A 14,278-nucleotide genomic window follows, 5' to 3' on the forward strand; every position below is an offset into this window, starting at 1 on the left:
CTGAACAGCTTCTAACGCCAAGCCATACTACTGCTAAATAGTTAGTCCAGGTAGCTATTTGGTTAACTCTTTAACTATTTGCATCAACCCTTTTTGCACTAATCTTTTGGACTCATTACATATGCTGCTACGACTGTTTATCATCTGTCACTATTACTAGTTATATGTATATATCTACTTCAACTACCTCGTACCCTGCACATAGACTCGGTTCTGGTACCCTGCGTATATACAATGGGGGAAAAAAGTCTTTGATCCCCTGCTGATTTTGTACGTTTGCCCACTTGCAAAGAAATGATCAGTCTATAATTTTAATAGTAGGTTTATTTTAACAGTGAGAGACAGAATAACAACAAAAAAATCCAGAAAAACGCATGTCAAAAATGTTATAAAATGATTTGCATTTTAATGAGGGAAAAAAGTATTTGACCCCTCTGCAAAACATGACTTAGTACTTGGTGGCAAAACCCTTGTTGGCAATCACAGAGGTCAGACGTTTCTTGTAGTTGGCCACCAGGTTTGCACACATCTCAGGAGGGATTTTGTCCCACTCCTCTTTGCAGATCTTCTCCAAGTCATTAAGGTTTCGAGGCTGACGTTTGGCAACTCGAACCTTCAGCTCCCTCCACAGATTTTCTATGGGATTAAGGTCTGGAGACTGGCTAGGCCACTCCAGGACCTTAATGTGCTTCTTCTTGACCCACTCCTTTGTTGCCTTGGCCGTGTGTTTTGGGTCATTGTCATACTGGAATACCCATCCACGACCCATTTTCAATGCCCTGGCTGAGGGAAGGAGGTTCTCACCCAAGATTTGACGGTACATGGCCCCGTCCATCGTCCCTTTGATGCGGTGAAGTTGTCCTGTCCCCTTAGCAGAAAAACACCCCCAAAGCATAATGTTTCCACCTCCATGTTTGACGGTGGAGATGGTGTTCTTGGGGTCATTGGCAGCATTCCTCCTCCTCCAAACAGGGCAAGTTGAGTTGATGTCAAAGAGCTCCATTTTGGTCTCATCTGACCACAACACTTTCACCAGTTGTCCTCTGAGTCATTCAGATGTTCCTTGGCAAACTTCAAACGGGGATGTATATGTATTCTTGAGCAGGGGGACCTTGCGGGCGCTGCAGGATTTCAGTCCTTCACGGCGTAGTGTGTTACCAATTGTTTTCTTAGTGACTATGGTCCCAGCTGCCTTGAGATCATTGACAAGATCCTCCCGTGTAGTTCTGGGCTGATTCCTCACCGTTCTCATGATCATTGCAACTCCACGAGGTGAGATCTTGCATGGAGCCCCAGGCCGAGGGATATTGACAGTTCTTTTGTGTTTCTTCCATTTGCGAATAATCGCACCAAATGTTGTCACCTTCTCACCAAGCTGCTTGGCGATAGTCTTGTAGCCCATTCCAGCCTTGTGTAGGTCTACAATCTTGTCCCTGACATCCTTGGAGAGCTCTTTGGTCTTGGCCATGGTGGAGAGTTTGGAATCTGATTGATTGATTGCTTCTGTGGACAGGTGTCTTTTTTACAGGTAACAAGCTGTGGTTAGGAGCACTCCCTTTAAGAGTGTGCTCCTAATCTCAGCTCGTTACCTGTATAAAAGACACCTGGGAGCCAGAAGTCTTTCTGATTGAGAGGGGGTCAAATACTTATTTCCCTCATTAACCTCTCTGGGCTAGGTGGCACCAAATCGTCCCACCTACGTAACAGCCAGTGTAATCCCGTGGCACGATTTTAAAATACCTTAGAAATGCTATTACTTCAATTTCTCAAACATATGACTATTTTACACCATTTTAAAGACAAGACTCTCGTTAATCTAACCACACTGTCCGATTTCAAAAAGGCTTTACAACGAAAGCAAAACATTAGATTATGTCAGCAGAGTACCCAGCCAGAAATAATCAGACACCCATTTTTCAAGCTAGCATATAATGTCACAAAAACCCAGAAGACAGCTAAATGCAGCACTAACCTTTGATGATCTTCATCAGATGACACACCTAGGACATTATGTTATACAATACATGCATGTTTTGTTCAATCAAGTTCATATTTATATCAAAAACCAGCTTTTTACATTAGCATGTGACGTTCAGAACTAGCATACCCCCCGCAAACCTCCGGTGAATTTACTAAATTACTCACGATAAACGTTCACAAAAAACATAACAATTATTTTAAGAATTATAGATACAGAACTCCTTTGTGCAATCGAGGTGTCCGATTTTAAAATAGCTTTTCGGATGAAGCACATTTTGCAATATTCTGAGTACATAGCCCAGCCATCACGGCTAGCTATTTAGACACCCACCAAGTTTAGCCCTGACCAAACTCCGATTTACTATTACAAAAGTTTGATTACCTTTGATGTTCTTCGTCAGAATGCACTCCCAGGACTGCTACTTCAATAACAAATGTTGGTTTGGTCCAAAATAATCCATCGTTATATCCAAATAGCGGCGTTTTGTTCGTGCGTTCAAGACACTATCCGAAATGTAAATAAGGGTCACGAGCATGGCGCAATTCGTGACAAAAAAAATCTAAATATTCCATTACCGTACTTCGAAGCATGTCAACCGCTGTTTAAAATCCATTTTTATGCCATTTTTCTCGTAAAAAAGTTCCGACCGGGAATCTGCATTTAGGTAAACAGAGGAAAGAAAATAAAGCATTCGGTCGACTCGTGCACGCGCCTAAGCCCATAGTACTCTGAATGGCCACTTGCCAAACGCGATAAAGTGTTTCAGCCAGAGCCTGCCTCGATATCCTTCAGCTTTTTCCTGGGCTCTGAGAGCCTATGGGAGCCGTAGGAAGTGTCACGTTATTGCAAAGATCCTCAGTCTTCAATAAAAAGAGCCAAGATAAAACACAACTTGTCAGACAGGCCACTTCCTGCATGGAATCTTCTCAGGTTTTGGCCTGCCATATGAGTTCTGTTATACTCACAGACACCATTCAAACAGTTTTAGAAACTTTAGGGTATTTTCTATCCAAAGCCAATAATTATATGCATATTCTAGTTACTGGGCAGGAGTAGTAACCAGATTAAATCGGGTACGTTTTTTATCCAGCCGTGTCAATACTGCCCCCTAGCCCTAACAGGTTAAAATGCAAATCAATTTATAACATTTTTGCCATGCGTTTTTTTCTGGATTTCTTTGTTGTTATTCTGTCTCTCACTGTTCAAATAAACCTACGATTAAAATTATAGACTGATCCTTTCTTTGTCAGTGGGCAAACGTACAAAATCAGCAGAGGATCAAATACTTTTTTCCCCCACTGTAGCCAAGTTATCGCTACTCATTCTGTATTTATTATGACTTTCATTATTACTGGGTGTTTTACTTCTCTATTATTTCTCTATTCTCTTTCTCTCTGAATTGTTGGGAATGGCCTGTAAGTACGCGCTTCACTGTTAGTCTACACTTGTTGTTTACGAAGCATATGACAAATACAATTTGATTTGATTTGATGCAGCAAGTCAAGATGCTCTCAATGGTGCAGCTCTAGAACTTTTGGATGAAGGCCCATGCTAAATATTTTCAGCCTTCTGAGGGGGAAGACTGTGTTGGTGTGTTTGGACCATGATAGGTCCTTTGTGATGTGGACACAGAGGGACTTGAAGCTCTCGACCTGCTCCACTACAGCCCTGTCGATGTGAATGGGGGTGTGTTCTGCCCTCCGTTTCCTGTAGTCCATGATTAGAGAGAGAGAGAGAATCCTGCTCTCTGTCAATGGCAGAAAGAGGAGGGATGGAGTAAATTACCATTTTGTAAAGTAAACATACTGATAGTAGCCTACTCACTGAAATGGAATTCAGCATCACTGGAAAATCTCGATTTGACATGCCAAAATCATGTGTATTTCAGAAATGCTCTGAAAACCCTTGTTATGTCTAGTTTTGTCAAAGCTTAAGTAGTGTTAGAAGGAATGAATGAAAGGTTATCTGACAGCTGGAGAACCAGTAGTTTGAAATGAGACTATAGAAAATATATATGTGGTACACTATAGGATCAAATGTGCTGTTTTGAAAAGATTATAAGATAAAATCAAGAAGAGGGGATATAGGAAAAGCAAGAAGAGGGGATATAGGAAAAGCAAGAAGAGGGGATATAGTTGAGACTTTCATGTTGACATTTCAGTATAACATAAACAATATGCAGGTTTTCGAAGCCTACACCCACAAATTGTAATCTAAAATAAACAGAATTGGGTCCTTCCAGGAGCCTTATGTGCCATAGAAGGCTTAATGTGGAATTATACAGGCATCAGTCTTGGCACCCACAAACCAGCCTGCTCAGACCTCAAAAACCCGCTGGGGTATCCTGTGTGGGATTTGGATATCCACTTTATTTCATGTTGGCCATAGCTAGAGAAAACTGTCATGGGGTGGAATGAGCTGGAGAAGACTGCCCAGAACAGTGCAATAGACAGGAGTAATCGATGGCCTATTGTCACGCCCTGGCCATAGAGAGGGTTTTATTCACTATTTTGGTTAGGCCAGGGTGTGACTAGGGTGGGCATTCTATGTTCCTTTTTTCTATGTTTTTTATTTTCTATGTTTTGGCCGATTATGGTTCTCAATCAGGGACAGCTGTCTATCGTTGTCTCTGATTGGGAACCATACTTTGGTAGCCCTTTTTCCCTCCTTGGGTTGTGGGAAGTTGACTTTGTTTAGGGCACATAGCCTTTAGCTTCACGGCAGGTTGGATAGTGTTTATTGTTTTGTTCGGCGTCTTTTCAAATAAAAATAATATGTACGCTCACCACGCTGCACCTTGGTCCTCTCCTTTCAACCGACGTTACACCTATGCTCCCTGAGGAGTAATGGATTTAATCAAGTAAAGCTATACGTAGGGTTGCAAAATTCTGGTAACTTTCTCCAAATTCCCAGATTTCCTGAAATCCTGGTTGGAGGATTCCGGAACTTCTGCTTATTCTCTCCTGATTCAAGGACGCTTTCAAATGGGATTTCTGTCAAATCTAGGATTATTATTAGATTTTTTTGTTGTTGATGTTTTTCTTAAATTCAATGATCTTGTTGAATTTGGTCAGCAATCATCGAAGTGGAGTTAGCTGTCGTCTAGTCAACAGGCCGAAGCCCATGTCGTCATCCAATTCGTATTCCAGAAACCTTACAACCGGGATTTCTGGAAAACCTGGGAATTCTGTCGGTTTTCCAGTAGTGAATCATGAATCAACCCAAAGTAAGACAAGATTCAGTGCATATAGTCCTAACGAAGCATACGTCTTACAGTGCTGTGGCAGTCAACTCTTGCCAGATCTTTGACTCTGTCATGCTGGGAGATTGAGTGCTGTCTCTTAAGAGTTCTCTCCCCTTCACACATTATTCACTGATAAATATGTGGTCTGTTGGTATAAAGTTGCTCTTGTTATTAATGAGGAGGTGAGTGTGGTCCATGACCTACTGTACATTTAACCAGCTCCTTTCTCAGCCTAGCCTGCCATGGCCTGTAACAAGGAGGGATCCTCCTCAGTGAGGCTGGCTTCTGCCGCTGTAAGAACGTGTCTAAAGCTCAGTTCTTGGGAGGTCCTTCATGCCCAAGATGTGACAAATCCACATGGGTCTGGGGGCGTCTTAGAATAACAATGTTGCTATAAGACCTACAGTATATCTTTATTTCTGTTGCTAACATAGAGCCGATGAAAGGGTCAAATCACCTCTGTTTCCCCCAGTCCTCTGGATCTGCCTGGCCTGTAGCAGGGAGGTAGAAATGTTCCTTGGTGAGGCTGGCTTTGGTCTACTCTGCATGGGCAGTGGGAACAGAGAGCAGGGCTTCTCTGGCTCTGGCCTGGGTTGGGCTGGGTTCACTCCCAGGCTGACCCTATTAGGCCCGAACAAGGGCAGCCCCAGGACCAGACTGACCAAGAATTCAGTTAAGAAACTAGACGGAGGGGTTAGGAGAGGTGAAAGGAGGGAGAGGAAGGGTTAGGAAGGGGTGAGGAAGGGAGAGGAAGGGAGAGAAAGGGTTAGGAAGGGAGAGGAAGGGAGAGGAAGGGTGGGAAAGGGGAGTGAGAGGGGTGAGGAAGAGATGAAGAGGTGAGGATTGGGAGAGGAAGGGTTGAGGAATGGTGAGAGAGGGAGACAAAGAGGAGAGAGGAAAACCCATCGACAACCATTCATTGAGTCATTTATGAGAGATTCTGGTGTTCCAATGGAACATGTCTTCCAATGGAACCTGGGACATTCCTACTGGAGACACCCCCTGTGTTGCCTGTGTTGGCTCCTAATACCAGGCAGTCACTGTATCTGGATTGAGATCTGAAAGAATCAAGGCTGCATTTCAAATGGTACCATATTCCCTATATCGGGCACTACTTTTGACATGGGCCCATAGTGCTCTGGTAAAACGCAGTGTAGGGAATAGGGTGCTATTCAGGATATAACCATAGACTGGGAAACAACTCACTCCTGTTAAGTTAGATTTTGTGGCGATTGGGAAAGAATGCAATTATGAACAAGCCACAAGTTCCCCTTTGTTTTTAAACTTTGTTCAAATAGTACACCACACCACTTAGGAATACAGTACATTGTGTGGCTGTCAGTCTGTGTTCAATTAAAGCTTGCACAGTATCTGTGGAAATATGAAGATACCTACAAAATGCCAGCACGAATGACTTATTTTACGTGATTGACTTCTGCCACATGAGCATTACAGTCTGACAATGCTTATTAGGCATGTTGCTTTGTTTGTCTGTGTATTGTATCACATATCTAATGTGTGTGTCTGGGGCTGATGTGAGTTCATGTGAGTCATGGAGCAGAAGAGGACTTGCAAATCCAGCTGGTTGACATGGAGTGTGGATCTCTGTGCTTGTGGTCCCTGCTAACACAAAGCACAAAGCCCAGGGAGGGCCCCTGACAGCCAGCCACAGACACCCTCCCACCTGGCAGCCTCACTGTAGTCCCGTTAGCTGGAGACAAAGAGGCTGGGAGAGGCAACATGCATCACTTTGCATTTTCCACTCGGGTTCCCTCCTCCAGAGGACCAAGCTGAGCTGGAGCATCCAAAAACATCAGCAACAAACAACGTAGCTGCAGCTCCTACACATAACCCAGAAGAAACAGATGATGCCCTCCTATGAACAGTACTGGAGGCTGCTTCTAGCAGTGGAGAGTAGTAGCCTTATTCATTCCAGCAGTAGAGTACACTACACACATGCCACAGGAGGTTGGTGGCACCTTAATTGGGGAGGACAGGCTCATAGTAATGGCTGGAACGGAGGATAATGGAATGGTACCAAACTCAAACGCATGGCTTCCATGTGTTTGATACCATTCCATTTACTCCATTTCAGCCATTATTATGAGCCATTCTCCCCTCAGCAGCCTCCTGTGACACACACGCTATACTGTAGTTTGTCTGAGCTATAAAACGTATGAAACAGTCATCGTGGAGAACATGGGAGCTAGCTACTTTAAGCATAAGCAAGGCTACTGCAGTGGTGGAACTCACATCATGCATATAAACACTTCACTTAGCTTGCAAGTCTGGGCTGTAAAACATATCTGTGGAACAGTCAACATGCTACTGTACTGTAAGCACATAAGAGCTCTAAAAGTGTTTTACATCAGTTGTAAAGTGTGGACAGTCCAGAAGGTGCCTGTCCAAATAAACACCTGTGTTTCGGTTTGGGGTGGCCTCCGAACTTGAAAGAATCAACGGCACACGTCCTATAAACAACTCCAAATATGGAGAATAGTGTTCCGAATCTCTGCACGGCAACGTGCTCAGTTACTGACTCAGTTGGCTCCATTTGAGGTCAAAAGACCTCTAGACATAGAATGTCAGGTCATTTTTAAAAACCCACAAGTTCACCTTTTGAACTTTAATTTAGAGTTTTGCAAAACATCACTCAAGTTCAGCTATTTACAGCAGCATAGTAATAACATTTAAGTATGACCATGCATTGTTAATGTAGTAAAGCTTCTTCAAAGGCCTTCTCCTATTGGTGGGGAAATCTCCCATGGTTTCTGTCAGCTGTGCATGGGAACTTTGCAAACAGGAAGAGCGTATTTGGACTACAATTGAAGCTTACATTTATATCAAGACCACTGAAACACTGTACTGTAACCAGACCTGGGTTCAAATACTATTTGAAATCTTTCAAATACTTTTAGCGTTTGCTTTAGCCACCCTGGAGTGCCAGATGGTGGGGTTTGCTCTTTTGTGACTATTCTATTGGTTCCATTGCACCAGACAAACTCAATCAAGACCAGCTCAAGTATTTGGATTGATTTCAAGTAGTATTTGAACCCAGGTCGGACTGTAACAAAAGTTAAATGCATAATGGCCTTTGTAGGGCACTGAGACTCTGTTTGTTTGTGCAGAGGACAGCAAGCCAAATATAAATGGTCTGTAATCAGATTGATTCATCGTCATCTTTTGATCTCTGCATTTAGCTCCCTGTTGTTTGCTAGCTAGTGCCTTTGATAACGCTGCTGCTGTTGCTTTATATCTTTATACAGTTAGTGAGTAGAAAAAATATTACATCAATGAGCTGTAACCGTGCTCACTTTCCTTTGTCATAGAGGGCCCCACCCCACCCCTTCTCTCTCCATACAGAGAAATAACATCAAATATTATGTGAGATGAAGACAACGATTCCATGGCTATAAGGTCTGGGAACCTGCTTTTGCTATCTACTGTATACTGCTGTGTGTTTCAGTCTATGGGTTCTGCGCCAGGCATCACTGTAGAGGACAAGGGCAGGTCAGCTGAGGTCCAGACTGCCCTTCAACATTCAGAATCTAGTCTATAGAACTCTCTCAGACAGGACAGGATCACTCTATATTTTTCACTGTAAAAAATGTACTTAAATAAAGTCTAGATGTCTTTTTAAGGTAGCATTGCAGACTGACTTATTTCACATGGGTAAGGTGAACCAGACCAGACCAGACCAGACCAGGAGCCAGAGAGGAGGTAGATAACTCTGATAGTGAGATCATGTGCCAGTGCTGGCTTCTTCCCCTCGGGTCACACTGACCTGGATCACATTCAGCTGTTTGGTACAATACACTCTAATGTTGACTAGAACCATTAATTACAACGTGATTATCAAGTTTGTTCTATCAAAGTCCTTAGAAATTCTTAGACCCGTATATAGATGTAGGATCTTAATTTGACCAGTATTGCCACAGCAAAATAATCCTGCAGCAACAGGATTTGAATATTTAGTCTATAATGTTGCTTGAATTATGATCAGGCTACTAGCTGGACAAAATTAGCCTACATGAAAACTGCAATACCGTTAATATAACTGTGTGTCAAGTATGGGTTTTCAGTGAATTTATGTAAATCGTGCAGGAAGACTCTCAGCAACAAAAGAGTGATCAAATTAAGATCCTACACCTGTATCAAGATAATGTGGTATGAAGTGCTTGTGTTATGTCGAAAGACTTGTTTGGATAATATATTGTACACAGTAATAAACTCAGCAAAAAAAGAAACGTCCCTTTTTCAGGACCCTGTCTTTCAAAGATAATTCATAAAAATCCAAATAACTTCACAGATCTTCATTGTAAAGGGTTTAAACACTGTTTCCCATGCTTGTTCAATGAACCATAAACAATTAATGAACATGCACCTGTGGAACGGCCGTTAAGACACTAACAGCTTACAGACAATAGGCAATTAAGGTCACAGTTATGAAAACTTAGGACACTAAAGAGGTCTTTCCACTGACTCTGAAAACACCAAAAGAAAGATGCCCAGGGTCCCTGCTCATCTGCGTGAACGTGCCTTAGGCATGCTGCAAGGAGGCATGAGGACTGCAGATGTGGCCAGGGCAATAAATTACAATGTCCGAACTGTGAGACGCCTAGGACAGCGCTACAGGGAGACAGGACGGACAGCTGATCGTCCTCGCAGTTGCAGACCACGTGTAACAACACCTGCACAGGATCGGTACATCCGAACATCACACCTGCTGGACAGGTACAGAATGGCAACAACAACTGCCCGAGTTACACCAGGAACGCACAATCCCTTCATCAGTGCTCAGACTGTCCGCAATAGGCTGAGAGAGGCTGGACTGAGGGCTTGTAGGCCTGTTGTAAGGCAGGTCCTCACCAGAGATCACCGGCAACAACGTCGCCTATGGGCACAAACCCACCGTCACTGGACCAGACAGGACTGGCAAAAAGTGCTTTTCACTGACGAGTCGCGGTTTTGTCTCACCAGGAGTGATGGTCAGATTCGCGTTTATCGTCGAAGGAATGAGCATTACACCGAGGTCTGTACTCTGGAGCGGGATCAATTTGGAGGTGGAGGGTCCGTCATGGTCTGGGGCGGTGTGTCACAGCATCATCGGACTGAGCTTGTTGTCATTGCAAGCAATCTCAACACTGTGCGTTACAGGGAAGACATCCTCCTCCCTCATGTGGTACCCTTCCTGCAGGCTCATCCTGACATGACCCTCCAGCATACTGCTCGTTCTGTGCGTGATTTCCTGCAAGACAGGAATGTCAGTGTTCTGCCATGGCCAGTGAAGAGCCCGGCTCTCAATCCCATTGAGCACATCTGGGACCTGTTGGATCAGAGGGTGAGGGCTAGGTACATTCCTCCCAGAAATGTCTGAGAACTTGCAGGTGCCCCCGGTGGAAGAGTGGGGTAACATCTCACAGCAAGAACTGGCGAATCTGGTGCAGTCCATGAGGAGGAGATGCACTGTAGTACTTAATGCAGCTGGTGGCCACACCATATACTGACTGTTACTTTTGATTTTGACCCACCCTTTGTTCAGGGACACATTATTCCATTTCTGTTAGTCACATGTCTGTGGATCTTGTTCAGTTTATGTCTCAGTTGTTGAATCTTGTTATGTCATACAAATATTTACACATGTTAAGTTTGCTGAAAATAAACGCAGTTGACAGTGAGAGTACGTTTCTTTTTTTGCTGAGTTTATGTATATGCAGACAGACATCAACAGAGCACTTCAAACCTTTTGTAGCAATGCAGTCACATCCTGTGTTCTGGAGTGAGCTGTCTTGTCATTTCTTAGAAGCAAATAGTGTGAAATATACTTTGGCAAAACTTGTGGTTATTCAGTGCAAAAGTGTTAGTTTAGCAGAAGCATTGACTTTTGAAACAAACATTGACTTAAAAGGCTTACAATAACAAGCTGTGTTTTTGCACTAAAAAGCTCTGAAGTTCTGAAGCTGTGCTTTTGAGAGATTGCTCAACTTCAGTTTTTCAGTTATCTAAAAACGGACTGTTTTTTATATGAAAGAATGTGAATAGAGGCATGTTCAAGGAAAAGGCTGTCATTCTGAAGCGGTTTAATCAACCCATTAGGATGTTGGCTGCCACAGTCAACAGCTCAGTCTCAGGCTGTGTCCTGAAATTGGGGCCTGGTCAAACGTAGGGCAATATATAGTGAATAGGATGCCATTTGGGACACATTTGGGACACTCCGTCTCAAGTGATGTGTTTTAAGTAGTGAGACAGGGGAGACAGGGGACATACAACCATAGTCATACACATACAGTGCCTTCGGAAAGCATTCAGAAACCTTGACTTTTCTACATTTTGTAATGTTATGCCTTATTCTAAAATGGATTTAATAAATACAAATCTTCAGCAGTCTATACACAATACCCCATAATGACAAAGCGAAAACAGATTTTTTGAAATGTTTGCAAATGTGTATATATATATATATATATTAGATAGATAGAAAAAAAATGGATTTACATAAGTAATCAGACCCTTTGCTATGAGACTTGAAATTGAGCTCAGGTTCATCCTGTTTCCATTGATCATCCTTGAGATGTTTCTACAACTTGTGAACCAAAAAAGGTATGCAGCATTGAAGGCCCCCAAGAACACAGTGGCCTCCATTATTCTTAAATGGAAGAAGTTTGGAATCACCAAGACTCTTCCTAGAGCTGGCTGCCTGGACAAACTGAGCAATCGGGGGAAGGACCTTGGTCAGGGAGGTGACCAAGAACCCGATGGTCTGTTTGACAGAGCTCTAGAGTTCCTCTGTGGAGATGGGAGAACCTTCCAGAAGGACAACCATCTCTGCAACACTCCACCAATCATGCCTTTATGGTAGAGTGGCCAGACGGAAGCCACTCCTCAGATCATTGATTAAATCCTGCTCCAAAATGCTCAGGACCTCAGACTGGGGTAAAGGTTCTCCTTCCAACAGTACAACGACCCTAAGCACAGCCAAGACAATGCAAGAGTGGCTTCGGGACAGTTCTCTGAATGTCCTTGAGTGGCCCAACTTGAGCCCGGACTTGAACCTGATCGAACATCTCTGGAGAGACCTAACAATAGCTGTGCAGCAACGCTCCCCATCCAACATGACAGAGCTTGAGAGGATCTGCAGAGAAGAATGGGAGAAACTCCTCAAATACAATATACTGTAGCGTCATACCAAAGAAGACTCGTGTCTGTAATTGCCGCCAAAAGTGCTTCAACAAAGTACTGCGGAAATGGTCTGAATACTTATGTTAATACATTAGCAAAAATGTCTAAAATCCTGTTTTTGCTTTGTCATTATGGGGTATTGTGTTTAGATTGATTAGGGAAAAAAGTAATACATTTAAGAATAAGACTGTAACCTAACAAAATGTGGAAAAAGTCAAGGGGTCCCAATACTTTCTGAAGGAACTTTAGTTCATACACCCCTGGTCTGAACTCTGACAGTCACATTGTGAAACGTGTGTTTTTGGAAAACGTCACATGTTCTGTGATATTCATTTGGTTTTACCATAAGGGATGGTCAGCAAATCTTCCTCTTTCAGGGGCTCTTCCCTTCCTTCTGTCTGAGGAACTTACAACCTGGTCTGAATTCTGCTATTCATGTTATGGGGTCATGGTCACATCGGTCAACTCAGCACTTCCTCTTTCAGAGGGCTAGTTATCAAAGGCAGTGGCCCCGATCCCTTCCTCCTGTCTGTCTGAGTCAGGACATTTCCCTGAGTGTACTCCTCACAGAAGAGTCATACTCTCTGGTGTCTTGGTGTAGTACAGTAATGTATAGTACATTAATCATAGAGAATGGCTTTATCGGAAACAGGGAAAATACACCCATGATCGACCCCTGAACTCTGCTAGTCAAATTCTCTGAAGTCATGGTCAGCTCAAAAGTGCTTCCTCTTCCCCCAGTCATCAGAGATAGAAACCCCCTTCCTCCTGTCTGACTAACTCTCTGACAGAGAGGACATTTCCCTCTCTGTACTACTCACTGAGATAGTGTTCCCTCTGCCTCCTTTCGAACACAGGACATTTCTCTCTCTGTAACTATAAAGGGAAGCAGCTGCAATGATGTTTCTGCCCCTCAGCCAGCACGCAAGCCAGGCCAACACTCCAGAGGTGGATCCTCTCCTCTATGACATGTACCCATGGATGTTGAGACAGCATTATCTATTCCTACCTCCCTCCAAGGGTTCCAGTGAGAGTGGTAGAGACACCCAGCCAGCCAGCCAGCCAGCCAGCAACTTGCTGTCTCTTCTCTCTAGGGCTTTGGGGCTGGACCCCCTTCCTCCATCTTTATCCTACTCCTCCACCTCTCTCCTCTTCCCTCTTCATCCCTCCTCTTCCCTCTTCCCTCCTCTTCCCTTCTCCTCCCTCATCTTCCCTCATTGTCCCTCATCCCTCCTCATCCCTCCTCGTCCCTCCTCTTCCCTCCTCTTCCCTCCTCCTCTCTATTCTTCTTTTCCTTCCACGTCCTTCATCTTCCCTCCTCTTCCCTCCTCTCCTCCTCCTTCCTCTTCCCTCCTCCTCCTTCATCTTTCCTCTTCTTCCTTCCTCTTCCCTCCTCTTCCCTCCTCCTTCCCCTTCTCCTCCTCTTCCAGTTCAGACAGTCTCTTGCCTGTAGGCCGGGACAGTTGTTCTAGGGTCTGGGCACCAATGGGCACCACTGGGGATGTTGTGTGCTCAGAGCTGGGACACTGCTCCCAGTCATTCACATCTTAGTCACAGCTGCCACACTCATCTGAGAGTAATGTACACAGCTCAACTAACAAATGTCACAAACAAGAAAAACAGTGTAAACTTTTTGTGTCCCTGTCGTCCTGATATTACATTATGTTACGCTCGCACGCATCGTACTGGAGTGGTTTGTGCGCAACTTAACCAATTCTCCCTTCCTTCTTTCTCCTATTGTTTAGCTTTTTGTGAAAGGCAAGGACCCCCCATCCCATGCTTTCCTCCCTCCAAACCCTCTGCCTAACTCCCCCAAGCCTCTTTCATGGTCTTGAGGAAATGAAACAAGGTCTTATAGACAACAGACGAAAAAC

The sequence above is a fragment of the Salmo salar genome, chromosome ssa25 (genome assembly GCF_905237065.1).
Source record: "Salmo salar chromosome ssa25, Ssal_v3.1, whole genome shotgun sequence".
In the NCBI taxonomy this organism is placed as follows: domain Eukaryota; kingdom Metazoa; phylum Chordata; class Actinopteri; order Salmoniformes; family Salmonidae; genus Salmo; species Salmo salar.